Genomic DNA, 13,372 nt, shown 5'->3' on the forward strand with positions numbered 1-13,372 from the left:
CAGAGCTCCAGCTGGCTGAGAAGGGGGTGGAGACTGCATGCACAGCAGTGTCTTCCTAGCTTCCCCCTGCCCCACCCTCCCCTTGGTCAAGCAAGGATCCCACCTTTCCCACAGCAGGGACCCCAGTGGCATAGACCCTAGCTGGCATTTGGCCATGCCACCCCATGCTAGCTAATGCTGAGAGATGCCTGCGTATGTATGTGTCTCCAATTTCACTGGAAGAAAGGCAAACAGAACAGTGCTCGTTTAGGGCTTTCTGGAACTAATCAACAGGTCAGCTGGTAATGTCCCCCCGTTCGTCCTTACAAATGCCTTGGAAAAAGCTGGTTAAGAAGAGCTTGAAATAATGAGAGAGAGGCTTTTGTTTTCTTTGTGTTCTGATAAACTTCCTGCTGGCTTGCTTGTTTCAAAGGCTGCAATCTGTCAGTGTTCCACAGGGGACAGAGACAGGTGTGAGAAATGATCTGGTTTGCAACACATGGAGCCTGTGAGTGCTGTCAGTTTGATGCAGACAATATGAAGAAGCAAGGAGAGGGAGATTAGAAAGCTCAGTATCATCAACAGATGCATGCACTGCACACAAGCAATCCTCCCTTCCCCCCATTTGCCTCAGAGTGCTAGCTGGGGGCCAACACTCCCTGCCCCTTGAGCAGTGAGCGGGAAAAAGCCTGGCAAGAGTTGTTTCCCCCTCCCCCTTCAGGTACAAAGTGCCTAGGGACTGTCCAGGCCAGGGTGGGGGTTTAATCATAGTGTCCTTCTGGGGCCTGGTCATGCAGCGCCCCACCCAGCTTAGCACTGTAGAAAGGGAGGGATCACTCTAGCACCCCCCAGCTTCTAGCCTGAGCCACTGCAGGCATGTGCCTGAATTTCCTGAATCAAAAGTGAATGTCTATCCACTTGCAAATCAGTTCTATCTCTGCAGGTTAGACTAACCTGCAAAGATTTAATCAATTCAGGCTTGGGCTTTCTGAATGTCTGTTCCCAGCCTGAGTATCCTCCACTTCCTTGGAAGACAACAGAGGTGCAGAAGTTCAGCTCCTTCCAGGATGTGCTCAGCCTCTTGCAGAAAGAAGTTTTGTATGTTTTAACACATAACATCAAAAATTTGCACTAACTAGAAGGATGCAAACTAACTACTGACAGGGAGATTCAATGCAGACATAAAAGAGTTAATAAATTCTACACAGACCTAAATCAGAAACATGAAAACTATTAGATTAACTTCATAATTGTACATTTAAATAAGAATGTACAGACCAATACGTTGTTTTTCCTTTATTGTTCAGGTTTCTCCCCCAGCCCTTTCTAAAAATAGACCAAAAAATTAAATGTACCAACTAATGGAAATATAATTCTGGCTTGAGATTTTAAACACATGTAAGTACAGAATGTCAAGGTTATAGCAACAGTAAGTCAGCCACACTGTGCATGAAAGTTAACTTTAACACTATATCTAGCAATGCCAGATACTCTCTGAGCCAATTTAAGTCTGCGCTGTAATGCTGCTGATTTCAGTGGAATTACTGTATGCCAAGGATGCCTTCAGCCCCAGAGACTACAGACTGCTGTGTTAATTATAAAGCTCAAATTCTTGGCCTGAGCATTTAAATCTCAAGCAATAGGTTGCACTAGCATAGCTCTTGCATTTAATGCAGCATTTAATGCAGTATCTTCTCATGAAGACCTTCTCCTGTCACTGTTATCTGATTCTGTCTTCCTCTAATAACATTGAAAAATAGGCCTCTGGAAGCGTGCTGCTGTCATTCTACATATTGCTTCACAGAAACACAGATCATTCTTGTTACACTAATGGCCTTGTATTCTCAGTCAGCTCCCTTTTTATTTGCCTCCTAGTCTTCGAGTTTCTATTTTACGCTTCTCATGGCTACCTACTACTTTTTTATCAAAAACAGAGAATGCTCAGCTTACAAGGAACTGGTCTTGAATAAGATTCCATATACAGTGCGAGGCAATCACACTGCACTGAGCCTGGGGTGATGGGTCCCCAACAATTTGCGTTGTTGAGCACACAGGCTGTGACATTTTGGATCAAGCTTTGCTACTTTTTTTTAAGCTTTCTTCAGAAATAATACGAGTCTGCAGGTCACAAATGTATGAGTAACCATTGTTAGATTTGCGTTAACAGAATGGGCTATAAACTTACAACTCTCTGCAGGGTGAAATAGGCATGTTTTGGAACAATAGACAGTTGGCCTCCAGAAACTTTTAGCTTCTTCATGTCTGTGCACATAGATTTCACAATCAACAGGGTTTATACCTTTAACTAAGGAATGTTACAGGGGAATCAAGTTCCTCAAAACACTTCCCCTTCCTAGCAATTTTCTCTATGTTGCTTCAAAAATTAAATAAATATTCCATTACAAGAGATGGGGCAGTACAATTGACAGAAAGTGTATGGGCCTGAATGCTCCTTTATTCTAACCTGTACCCTATATTCCCCTGTATTCTAACTCCAGTTCTGATGTGGGTCTTTGGGCAGCCAACTCTTCTGCCTCAGTTTTCCCATCAGTCAAACAGAAATGAGAGTACATTGTTACTAAGCACTACGGCTGTATGAAGCTTCGGTCCCTGATTTGATCTGATGGAGATTCAGCCCAATTCAGTGGCCGAATCTCTTAACATGAATCGAATCAGAGGACCCTTTAATCTCTCCGAATCAAATCAGAACCCTCCAAATCAATTCAGAGAGATTTGGAAAGATTCGGCAATTTGGACATAGACACAGCTTTAAATGTTTTTTCTACATCCTAAAGGTACCAGGTGGTTTATGAATGCTGTGATACTGGGGCGCATGGAGTGTCCCATAGAAGCATGGGGGGCTGTTCCCAGCACGCTTGGCAGCAGACCTAGAAGTGGACCAGAAGCACTCCCGCTGGGGAATGCGCCAGAGCCCCCCCCACACCCTCCCCCTCCTCCCTGGTTCAGTGACTGGTGCCTCCTGAGTCTGGGGGACACCCAGGGTCCCCCCACAGCTGATCACCAAGTCATGTGGGTGCAGGGGAGCCACACTGTGCACTCCCTGGCAGACCTGGAATGAACTGGAAGTACTTCCAGTCCACTTCTGGCTTCACCACTGAGCACGCTGGGGGCCCCCCTGTGCTCCTGTGGGACGCTCCATCCGCCCCAGCATTGCAGTGTTCATGAGCCACACTGGTAACTCAGGGTATGTAGAAAAAACATTTAAAGCTGTGTTTATGTCCAAATCACACTGAATCTTCAGATTTGGCTGAATCAAATCAGGGACAGTGATCTAAACCAACGAATCAAATCACTGTCCCCGATTTGGGCCGAATCCAAATCAAATAGGGCCCATTTTGCACACCCCTATTAAGCACCTACTTTTGGTGGGTTGCATGGGTTAGTGACTACACAGTGTTTTGAAGAGGAAAATGGCTACAAGTAGCCTTACAAAACCCCAAGTCTTTCCTGTTGAAGTCTTTAGTTCTTCCATAACCTACAATGAGAGAAGGAGCTGCTGTTCAGCACAATCCTAGTGATAATTACCAATGACAGGTCTCATAACTGTGCAATCTAGTTTGCTGGTGTGCAGAAATTAGTACAGAATCCTGTCAGCCGAGTCCTGGGGAGACAGCTGCTCAGACACATGCACATAGACTAGAACAACAAAAGAACTCAGCTTGCAAGAGCTCCCATATAGATATCTGAAAAAGTGGTTGGATTATAAAGTGAGATCAGTTCCTATTTAGTGCCAATGGGAACTGCTGGGCTGTGAGCAGATTTGAAAATCTGATGCAAATACAACAGAATAAAACAGCATAGAGACAGCTCTTACAGCTATAAAGGCTTGCACCCTGGTTTTCGCCAGAACTTTCAGAAGGCACTATGAAAAGCAACACGTGTACTCTTTCTTAGCTCACATGCTTGTCAGCTCCAACCAAAACAGCTGACTTAGAGATGAAATAAATGAACCCATAAGCAGAACTATATGCTGTGTTGTATTTTTAAATGCTATTGGAGGCGCACCTACGATTCCATATAAGTGGGCTCATGCTGGATAAAATTTAGGCTGCAGTTCAGGCTTTCATCAATACATATGTCTACAACATCTGGACTGGAGGGTATTTACATTTTTGCAGCGGCTGGTGGCAATGCTCTCTGAGGAAGGCCTTTGGCTCAGGAATTCACATCTCTTCTTGATCCAGCAAAGTCCCTGTTTTTTTAGGCCTGGTCTATTTCAGAGGGTTTTACTGCTTCAAAGAACTGTCAGCCCCACTCTCCTTCCAGCAGGCTTGTAAAATGCCTCATATCTACACATACACGTTTCAAATGGTGTACAGAAGTTCCAAGACCATTTGGATTAAATTTCCTTTTAGTCAGCTTAAAGACTTTTTCAAAACAAACTGTTAGAGCCAACACAGAGAGACACTGCTGCCCTAATGACAAGGGCTCAGCCCACACTCTCACAATACACCTTTAACTTTTTAAATATTTCCCACAATTCACTACGCTAGGAATTGTCACAGACTACAGGAAAGGTAGTTGGGGAGGATACCACATTTGTTCAGAATGTGAATTGAAAAGGAAATACCAGACCATTTACACTTAAACCAGTTCTGTTCGAATGCATCTGTTCTCTAGTGCAAACCTGGCCTAGGATGTTCTAAGTCAGGAGTGGGCAAAATACGGCCCATGGGCTGAATCTGGCCTGCCAGGCCATTCTATCTGGCCTGCGGGGCTCCTAAAAAATTTAGAAAATATATTTTTATCTGCTCCTGGCTGCCTCTCAAAGATGACAGGACCCAGGGACAGTAGGACCCAGGGGTAGCTGGCAAAAGCCAGCAATAAAGCCAGCCTGGCCAGCCCCCCCCCCCAACCGCTCCCACCCTCAGCCCCCCAACCTGCCTGCCACAGCTTTTGGGCTGCTCCAGCACTACGTGGCTGCATGGCTGGACCATAGGAGCACAGGGCCGTGCCAGTATACCACGGCCAGGAGTGGGGGGGGGGGGGGGGGTCCATGCAATGAGGGAGGGGGAGACGCTGTGTGTGTAGGGGGTGAGGGGAAGGGGGAGAGACTGTGTGTGCACGTGCGTATGCGTGCTTATGTGTATGCGCAGTGAGGGAGGGAAAGAGAGAGAGAGTGTGTGTGTGTGTGTGTGTGTGTGTGTGTGTGTGTGTGTGTGGGTTCACAGGGTGAGTCCTATACACACATCCCATCATACACGCGCAGACACCAACACCCACGCCCCTTCTCACATCCTCCCCCACACACAGCTCCCCACAAACCCCACACCCCACATATCCACACACACACCCACATGCTCCCTCACCCCACACTCACACCCACACCCTCCTCCACACCCCACATACCACACACCAACTGCTCCCCCACAAATCTATTCCCATTCCCCTCACCACCCCCACAATATACAGGAGTAAGCCTTCATTTTAAGCTATTGTGCAATCACTTCTGCGTACACTACACAAACACATGTAAACTAGGACAAAAATATTTTTTTAAATCAAATAAGTGAATGTTGTAGATTTCAGTTTTTAGAATATAATTTGGTATTTTTCTGGTTCTGAGATGGCAAAACCCCTTGCTGAAAGGAGTATTTCTGGGGGCAAGGGGAGGGACTTTTGATGGCAAAGGTCAGGGGTTAGGGGGCAGGGCTTCCAGTCACAAAATGGTTACTGGAGGCAGGGCACCTGTCAAGGGCTGGAGCTACCCATCCGGCCCTCGACAGCTTTCCAAAACTCAGTAAGCGGCCCTCCACCCAAAATAACTGTCTGCTTCTGTTCTAAGTCCATCTGTTGCCCCAGGAATCTGGGGCTTTGATATTTGAAGCAGTGTAAATTCTGTTTGTACATTTAATACAAACACTTCATTTAATATGGACACTTTTGGTCAGTATAGCGTTCCACTAGCCACAGAAAGGAAGCAAATTCCATAAATAAACACACAAAAAACCCCAACTCAGCTAAAAGAAGCTGATTATAACCCAAGTCTTTTTCAAGTTAGGAAGTGAGAGACTAATTTTCCAGCATGACCCAGATACCTCTCTCTTATATGCCCTGCATTGGGTTCCTGTCTGAAGTTATGCATTCTGCATTGAAGAGTCATTGGACAAAATGTATAAAATGTTAGGAACACAGGCCATCACCCAGAGCTCTCCCCTCTTAGGTCAAAGCCCTCCCTACTGAGCTAGAGTCCTTGCTTGCTCTCTTTCTGGCCTGATGAAACTCGCATTTCTTTCTGCTCAGTGACCCAGTTTAAACAGGAGGGAAGAATAGAGCCACTCACCCCCTAACAGGCTGGTCAGAGCACTCTCCTGGAAGGTGGCAGATGCAGCTGGAACCCTTGCAGGCTGGACTCTCACTTCATGGGCAAGTGCATGGACCACCAGTGTACTGTCAAAGTTTGGCAGGCACCACCCACCTTGTCCTCCAGCTGTGTTTTTATATGAAAATGGCTGGGCCTGCCCTGCTCCACTGTCAGCTGTGCTCCACTGTCAGCTGTGCTCCACTGTCATACTGACTGAATCCAGCTTCTCGGGGGACTTCAGTATGAAGACGTCTGATTTGTGAAACCCAAACAAGCCTTGAAAACACTGGTGTTTACGGACACTCAGACATCTGAGCAGTTATACAGAGATTTTTCAGTCATTCTCTTGTTATTTAGATGCCTAAATTCCACCTCAGTTGCACTTTAGGGGACATATTTGCTTGTTCTATATCTGGCCCTTAGTCTCCCTGCACCTTGATTTCCCACCTGCAAAACAGGAATATAAGCACCCTCCCTGTGAAGGGCCTGGTAAAGATGAACACATTTAAACAGGCGAGGGGTTTAGCCACTATGGCAACAGGGCAACATAAATACCTAGAAACCTGCAAAATATATGACCAGGGCCTGACATCACCTAACTGAATTAATACTGGCTTAACGAGATGCCACTGAAGACAAATTATTCACATTATAGCAAAAGACCACACTGACAGACTGATGACCATGGTATTACCATGAGCTCATAACCCATTCTTTCCTTTAAACAAGCAAGCCATCCCCAGCAAGAGACTGTGGTTTTGCCTCTTGGATGCTTTCTGCTTTCAAAAGTCCCTTTGCGTATGACGTGTCTCCTTTTTGAAAAGTTTGAATTGATGATGCTTCAACAGCACAAGTAAGACATGGAGAAAGAATGGAGCTTTGATTAATGATGGACATGAAAACTATTCAGTGCAGCTGTAGAGACAATATTTATATTGTACTGCTAAATAATTGTTTTGAGGGGGGGGTTTAAATAAGCAAATGCTAAAGAATTAGGAGTTCTCTAAACACTCCGTTTCTAACCACAATGGACCAGGGAGAAGAAAGAGCAAACAGAACTGCCGTCTTCCACTGATTCACGTCACTAGGTGGGGAATGAACTGGGTGTTTTCCTACTGATTTGAATGGAGACAAGTTTCACCCCAGATATTTGCCTGTGTATTTTCCATCAGATACTTGGCCTACCGCCAATCAGCTGTATTTAGTCGTGCTTGTTTATGGCAGTGGTTCTCAAACTTTTAACACTTGAGGTACCCCTCAACAGATTCAAAGCACCACTGGAGAGACTCAAGGCATCTCTTGATAGACCCTCGGAAAATGCCAGCTCCTACTTTTCACTCTTTTTTTTATTACAGAAAAATAATAAGAATAATTCTTCTGTTGCAAAGAACTCAGAAAGACCACAACAGGTCAGAATGTTTTAATACCATGTATTCCTATTTGAAATCTATGGGTTTATTTTGTGAAACACATTTGCACACTTCATGATACTAGCATTATTTGGCACTCTGTGGCACCCCTGAAAGGATCTTAAGGCACCTCAGGGTGTCATGGTATCCTGGTTGAAAATTACTGGTTTATGAAAGGGTGGGGTAGTATCCCCAGCGGTGGCTATTTTGGTATTTTGGTTAAAATTTCCCACCAGCTGGTAGTGATGGTGGACACATGAGTACTGACGGAGTTGTAGGTATCAGCATCATCATTAGTGATGAGGAACTTTATCAATAATGCCCTTGTGTGGATGTGGCCCACAAATGAAAACTGCCTATAGTAAAGCCCTGCTTGCCTGTCTGTCACCTTCCTTATTTATTTGAAATACACATTATAGGTAGGAACAGGAGCTAGTCATAAGTTACAGAAACATACCTGTTCCTTGTTTCCCTCATAGTGAAGTTCCCTTGAAAATCCATCAACTGTTTCAAATGTTGTACCTTTGAGATGTGAACTATTTTAAATTAACTCAGTGGAATATTAACTCGAATCCAAATGAACATCAGCATTACTATTTCATTATTAATTATAGTAGCAAGAACATTTGGTTATTCTGTTTGTCCATCAGCATTGAAGGAAAGGCTGAATACTAGCCTAAAGCAACAGTGGAACACTTACTTATTGTCAAGCATCTCTGGGGTGAGGAATTAGAGTGCAAATCCTTCAAAGAAATTTTTAACAGCTCTTGCCTCTGCCCACCATGGAGAATGAGAAAGTTAGAGCCCAAAGCCTCAACATTTTGCTGGGACCTAAAACCCAGTATTACACCTCTAATCTTCCCGAGTCCACACTGCTTCAAAGTCCCTGCATGGTAGTCAAAATCTGCAACTCTCTCCACTTCAACTCCTCGCAACTTCTATAATGAAGCTGTCAGTTATCCTTAAAAAAGTCTACAGTACTCCAGCAACTGAAAATTCTGAAGCAGCTCAAGCAGAATTTAACATGAAAATGACCAGTCCAGACAATACATGAAACACAACTCATTTACAGAGTGAAGGGCTTTTTAAAATACCCTTCTTCCTCGAATTTGTTTTAAGAAGCCAAAGAACTTAAGTTTCACACCTACTACATGCTGCCTGAAACAGAAGCTGGGGGCAGTACTGGGGTCCTAGAGTGCATGGGCTCAAACCCTCAGCTTGTGTAAATTGTTTTAGCTCCTGGGTGTGAATTATACAGCCCACGGGCTATATTGGTGTTCCACCTGACCTGCCAGGCTACTGGAAGTTGGGAAGAGATTGGGCCAGGAGCTGGGCCTGTCACAATTGGGCTCCTGGGACCTGGCCAACATGGCCATCACCAGGGCAGTGGGGAAACAAAGGCTGTCTTTGCTTGCCCTGGAGCCACCAGACACCCTCCCCCACCCCCGCTGCCCTTGGACCTCTGCTGCCATCCCTGGCCCCACAGATGTGGCCCAAGAAGAGTGCCAAGTTCTGGATCCACCCTGGAGCTCAGGGGGAATTTGACACCCCTGCTTAAGCTGAATGGAAGTCAGCGAAGCTATGGCAAGTCACACCACCAGCAGATGTGACACACAGGACTATATATATATAATATATAATCTGATAGAGAGAGACAGAGAAAGTGTGTCCATTCTTTGGCTAGTAACATATTAAATAATGTCCTTACCTTCAGAATTTTAGAGCCCAAAATTCTGCACTCTGCAAGGTATAATTAGAGATTGTCATAAAAAAAGAACACCAGATGGCTACAGCAAGCATAATTTCCAGGTCTACATGGAAAATATATTGCCCCTGACAGCAGCACCTTCAGACATCCGCATCGCTGCACCCAACACTGGAAGCAGTGCCACTGCATCCAAATGGTGCCACAGGCAGCTAATTAAATTAGGAGATGGGTAATTGGCACTGTCACTCTCCAGCCCAAAGGACTGCATGCTACTTTAGGTTTAGGATGCAGCCTGCACAGGGCAGCAATTTATGCTTAACAGCAACACTGCCTCAGTCAATCAGTTCATGAGTATCCAGCAGAGTTTCTCTGCACAGTCCAAGACAGCACTCTACTCCTAAGCCATACTGTTCTGGCACTCTAACTGTGAGCCTCCCATAGCTCAAGATGGTCTATCACAGCAAGTGATACGAGCTTTGTAATTTGGATAACAGCCAAAGCTGCTTTCATTTATGATCTGCCTTCAGTTTGAACCCAAAAATTCCTAAGGTGAAAAGCTAATCCTATAAAACAGTAACCACCTAGAAAGCATGTGATTTTCTAAGTGGAAAAATATTTAACAAAACTACTTTACAGGAATAACCTTGGCACCCCAGGTCAAAGGTTATGGGGAGTAAACATGGCACAGATGTGATTTGTTTGGATTTAGTCCTAGGGTTAGAAAGAGATGGAGGAACAAATGCATCACAGCCTGCAAATACATCTGCAGAGTGGTGAAGAAAGTTGTCTTCAGAAAGGTCATGTGTGTCTCTTCTTACTGGAGGCAGTTGTGACTGGCATGACAGTGGAAAAGGGAATCACGGCCACTTCAACAGCTTAACAGCAGAAGATACTGCATGCTTATGCTTTCTTATTTTCCACCAACATTTTAATGTTTCTAGTACTGAACCACACTGGGACTCAAATTCTATCTCTAGCAGGAATTGCATGCTTGCATTAAGAACCACATGCATGCATTGAACACATGAAATTTAAATAGTTAAGAAAATTTCACCCAGGATACAAGCTGCTTCAAGACTTAAAAGAGGCTGGAAAAGGCAACTTTAAATCAGGCTCACCTCATTCTTGAAAACCTGAATGCAGAATTCTACATTTTCTTTTGAGACATGATTGTCCTGTGCTGCAAAGTTACCCAGGCAAAGGCCTATAAACCCATGGAGCTTTCCCTCATGGGCTAGGGACACAGTAAAGTGATTGGAAACCAATTCAAATCTGTAACACAATGGAAGTTCAGTGTGTATAAACCTCTTTCAAAACAGCTGAAACCAATTTAAGATAAACCTGGATGGATGTAGTATCGGACTTAACTGATTTAGGTTAAATTAGTTTATTAAACTTCTGTCCTTAATCCCCTCCAGATTCAAGTTCACTCACCATCACCGAGCATCCCAGGATGCTTTGCACCTCCCCTGCAAGCCCCCAACCCCCACTTGCAGCATGGACATGCTAGCCTTGGCCCAAGTTGTCTGCTCTAGATGAGCAGGGAGGTGTGCTCTAGTGTCCCTGGCTTCTGGACTGGGCCACTGCAGGGATGTGTCTGCATTTCCAGAATCAACAGTGAATGTCTGTTCACTTGCTTATGAGTTCAATCTACATAGGTAGACTAACCTGAAAAGATTGAATCAATTCAGCATCACACTTTTTGACTGTCTGTACTTAGCACAATATCTATGTGGCATTCTTCAGCTGGAGAGGGCTAGGTGTATTATCCTGCAAAATGAATAGGGACCATGGACCTTCAAATTAGCAGACCCTTAGAATCCACCCTAACTCTGCTAGAATCAATGACACTACTAATTAGGGCTGTGTGAAGCTTTGGTCGCTGATTTCATTTGAAGGAGATGTGGCCGGATTCAGCAGCTGAATCTCTGAATATGAATCAAATCAGGAAGCCTCCGATTCAATTTGGAGAGATTCAACAATTCGGACATAGACACAGTTTTATATATTTTTTTTTACATACCTCAAAGTACCAGGCAGCTTGTGAACGCTGAGATGGTGGGGTGGATGGAGCATCCCATGGGAGCATGGGGGGGTCCCCAGTGTGCTTGGCATTGGACCTAGAGTGGACCAGAAGAACTTCCCAGTCCACTTCTGGGTCCGCTGTGGAGGGCACGGGAGCGAACCACCCACCCCGGCTCAGCGATTGGTGCCTCCTGGGTCTGGGGGGGGCACCCAGATTCCCCCCGTGGCCAATTTCTGAGCCAGAGGGGCACGGGGGGGGGTCCCCCACACACTCGGTGGCAAACCCAGAAATGGACCGGAAATACTTCTGGTCCACTTCTGGGTCCACCGCCAAGCTTTTGTGGGATGCTCCATCCACTCCACCATCTCAGCATTCACAAGCCGCACCTGGTACCTCAAGGTATGTAGAGGAAACATATAAAGCTGTGTCTATGGCCAAATCACTGGTTCTCCGAACCATAATCGAATCTTCAGATTTGGATTCAGACAAATTGAATCAGGACAGTGATCAGCGAATCGAATCACTGTCCCCCGAACTGGGCCGAATCCAAATCCAAATCGAATACAGCCCGCTTCACACACCCCTACTACTCATGGAAGTAAGTGTGTTAGCATTTGAGTATTTGGCTTCCAAGTATGCCACTTCGGAAGAATCTCAGGCCCTAAATTCAAGCTGAAATGGCTAGGGACAAACATTACACATAAACCAGTCAAAGTGATCAGAAACTGGTATAAACCAGTAACAGAACAGACAGGAACTTAATGAGCATCTCTTTTGCATGTCTACCCTCAGAGCCTGTTACACTGTTCCTTTTCAGAAAAAATGCAGAAGTCCAAATTCACCGGTCAGTAGGCACATCTACATGTGTGCTTGAAGGCACGTTAGCCTATTTTATTGCGCACTGAAGTGTCCCCAAAAGTGCTCTTTAGCTAATGAGCATTGAAATAGTAATGTACCTTTTACTTGTACCTCTACAGTGGAGGGACTAGATTCAATGTGCATTACCTAAAGCGCGTTAATGAACATGCAAGCATGCCCAATTACCTGCTAATATACATCCAAAAAATCACTCTGCTGACTTCCAGTGGAATGATTCCAGGGCCACAGTTATGGGACTGAGGGCAAATTCTGAACTAATGTCATTCTTTAAATAGGAAACTATAGAAAGTTTTCAGTTGCAGCTACTTACTTCAGAGCCCTGGTTTGGGGGTAAAACATGACATTAAAATTTGTAAAACAAACAAGCAAAAATTGTATTGGCCTCTCTTTACCAAGAACAAATTAACTATAAAATGATGCAGCTTAGTTGATAGATTCTATATGCTAACAGTGGCAATAATAGGATTATTCTACCTTGATCAGTCTCCAGCATTCAGGAAAGAGTACACAATATGCATTTACAACACCACTCTTCCCATGACACCCTGCACCCCTCCCAGATTATTTAAAACAACATTCAAACAGTACGTTGCTCTTTCTTATGGTTTGATAATGCTCATTATTCACTAAACTCCTTTTTATTAGAAACTGATGGAACAGCCAGATTCTGAGCTCATTGTTAGCATTTCTGCTGACTACAACACACAAACCTCTCCGTTTCCAAACCAAGCATTTCTTCACACACAAACAGTTGCAGCCAACAACTAAAAATACAGAGAGGCAAGGGAGGGGAAAGGATTGTGCAGACACGTGGCTCTTGGAGAGAACAAGACTAAAAATTAATTAAAAGGTTTGCTCATAGCCCGTAACAACAAATGACTCCAATCATGCACACACACACACATACCACTTGTTACCAGAAGAAAAGCTGAGCATGAGAAGTTGTATTATGCACAGCATGAAGAGTTGGGCAATAGCTCTAAAATGAAAAATTATAACATGCCCTCCTTCATTGTGAAAGCCATTAATACCACACAGAGTTACCA

The 13,372-nt window shown here is 44.6% G+C and overlaps 1 protein-coding gene across 5 annotated transcripts in view; it reads right to left on the minus strand.

The window, feature by feature from the left end:
- The window catches only part of CAP2 (cyclase associated actin cytoskeleton regulatory protein 2), a 104,008-nt gene that overhangs the window by 56,917 nt on the left and 33,719 nt on the right, over positions 1-13,372 (minus strand). Inside the window, exon 1 of one of the 5 annotated variants that reach the window (XM_090039236.1) lies at positions 6,284-6,380. The exons of the other annotated variants lie outside the window; for them this stretch is intronic. The gene's annotated coding sequence lies outside the window, so the exon portion shown is untranslated. Of the gene's footprint in view, positions 1-6,283; positions 6,381-13,372 lie in introns of those variants that run through there. 5 annotated transcript variants of the gene reach the window in all.

The sequence above is a fragment of the Crocodylus siamensis genome, chromosome 3, assembly GCF_052110815.1.
Source record: "Crocodylus siamensis isolate JL-2025a chromosome 3, ASM5211081v1, whole genome shotgun sequence".
Classification (NCBI taxonomy): Eukaryota; Metazoa; Chordata; order Crocodylia; family Crocodylidae; genus Crocodylus; species Crocodylus siamensis.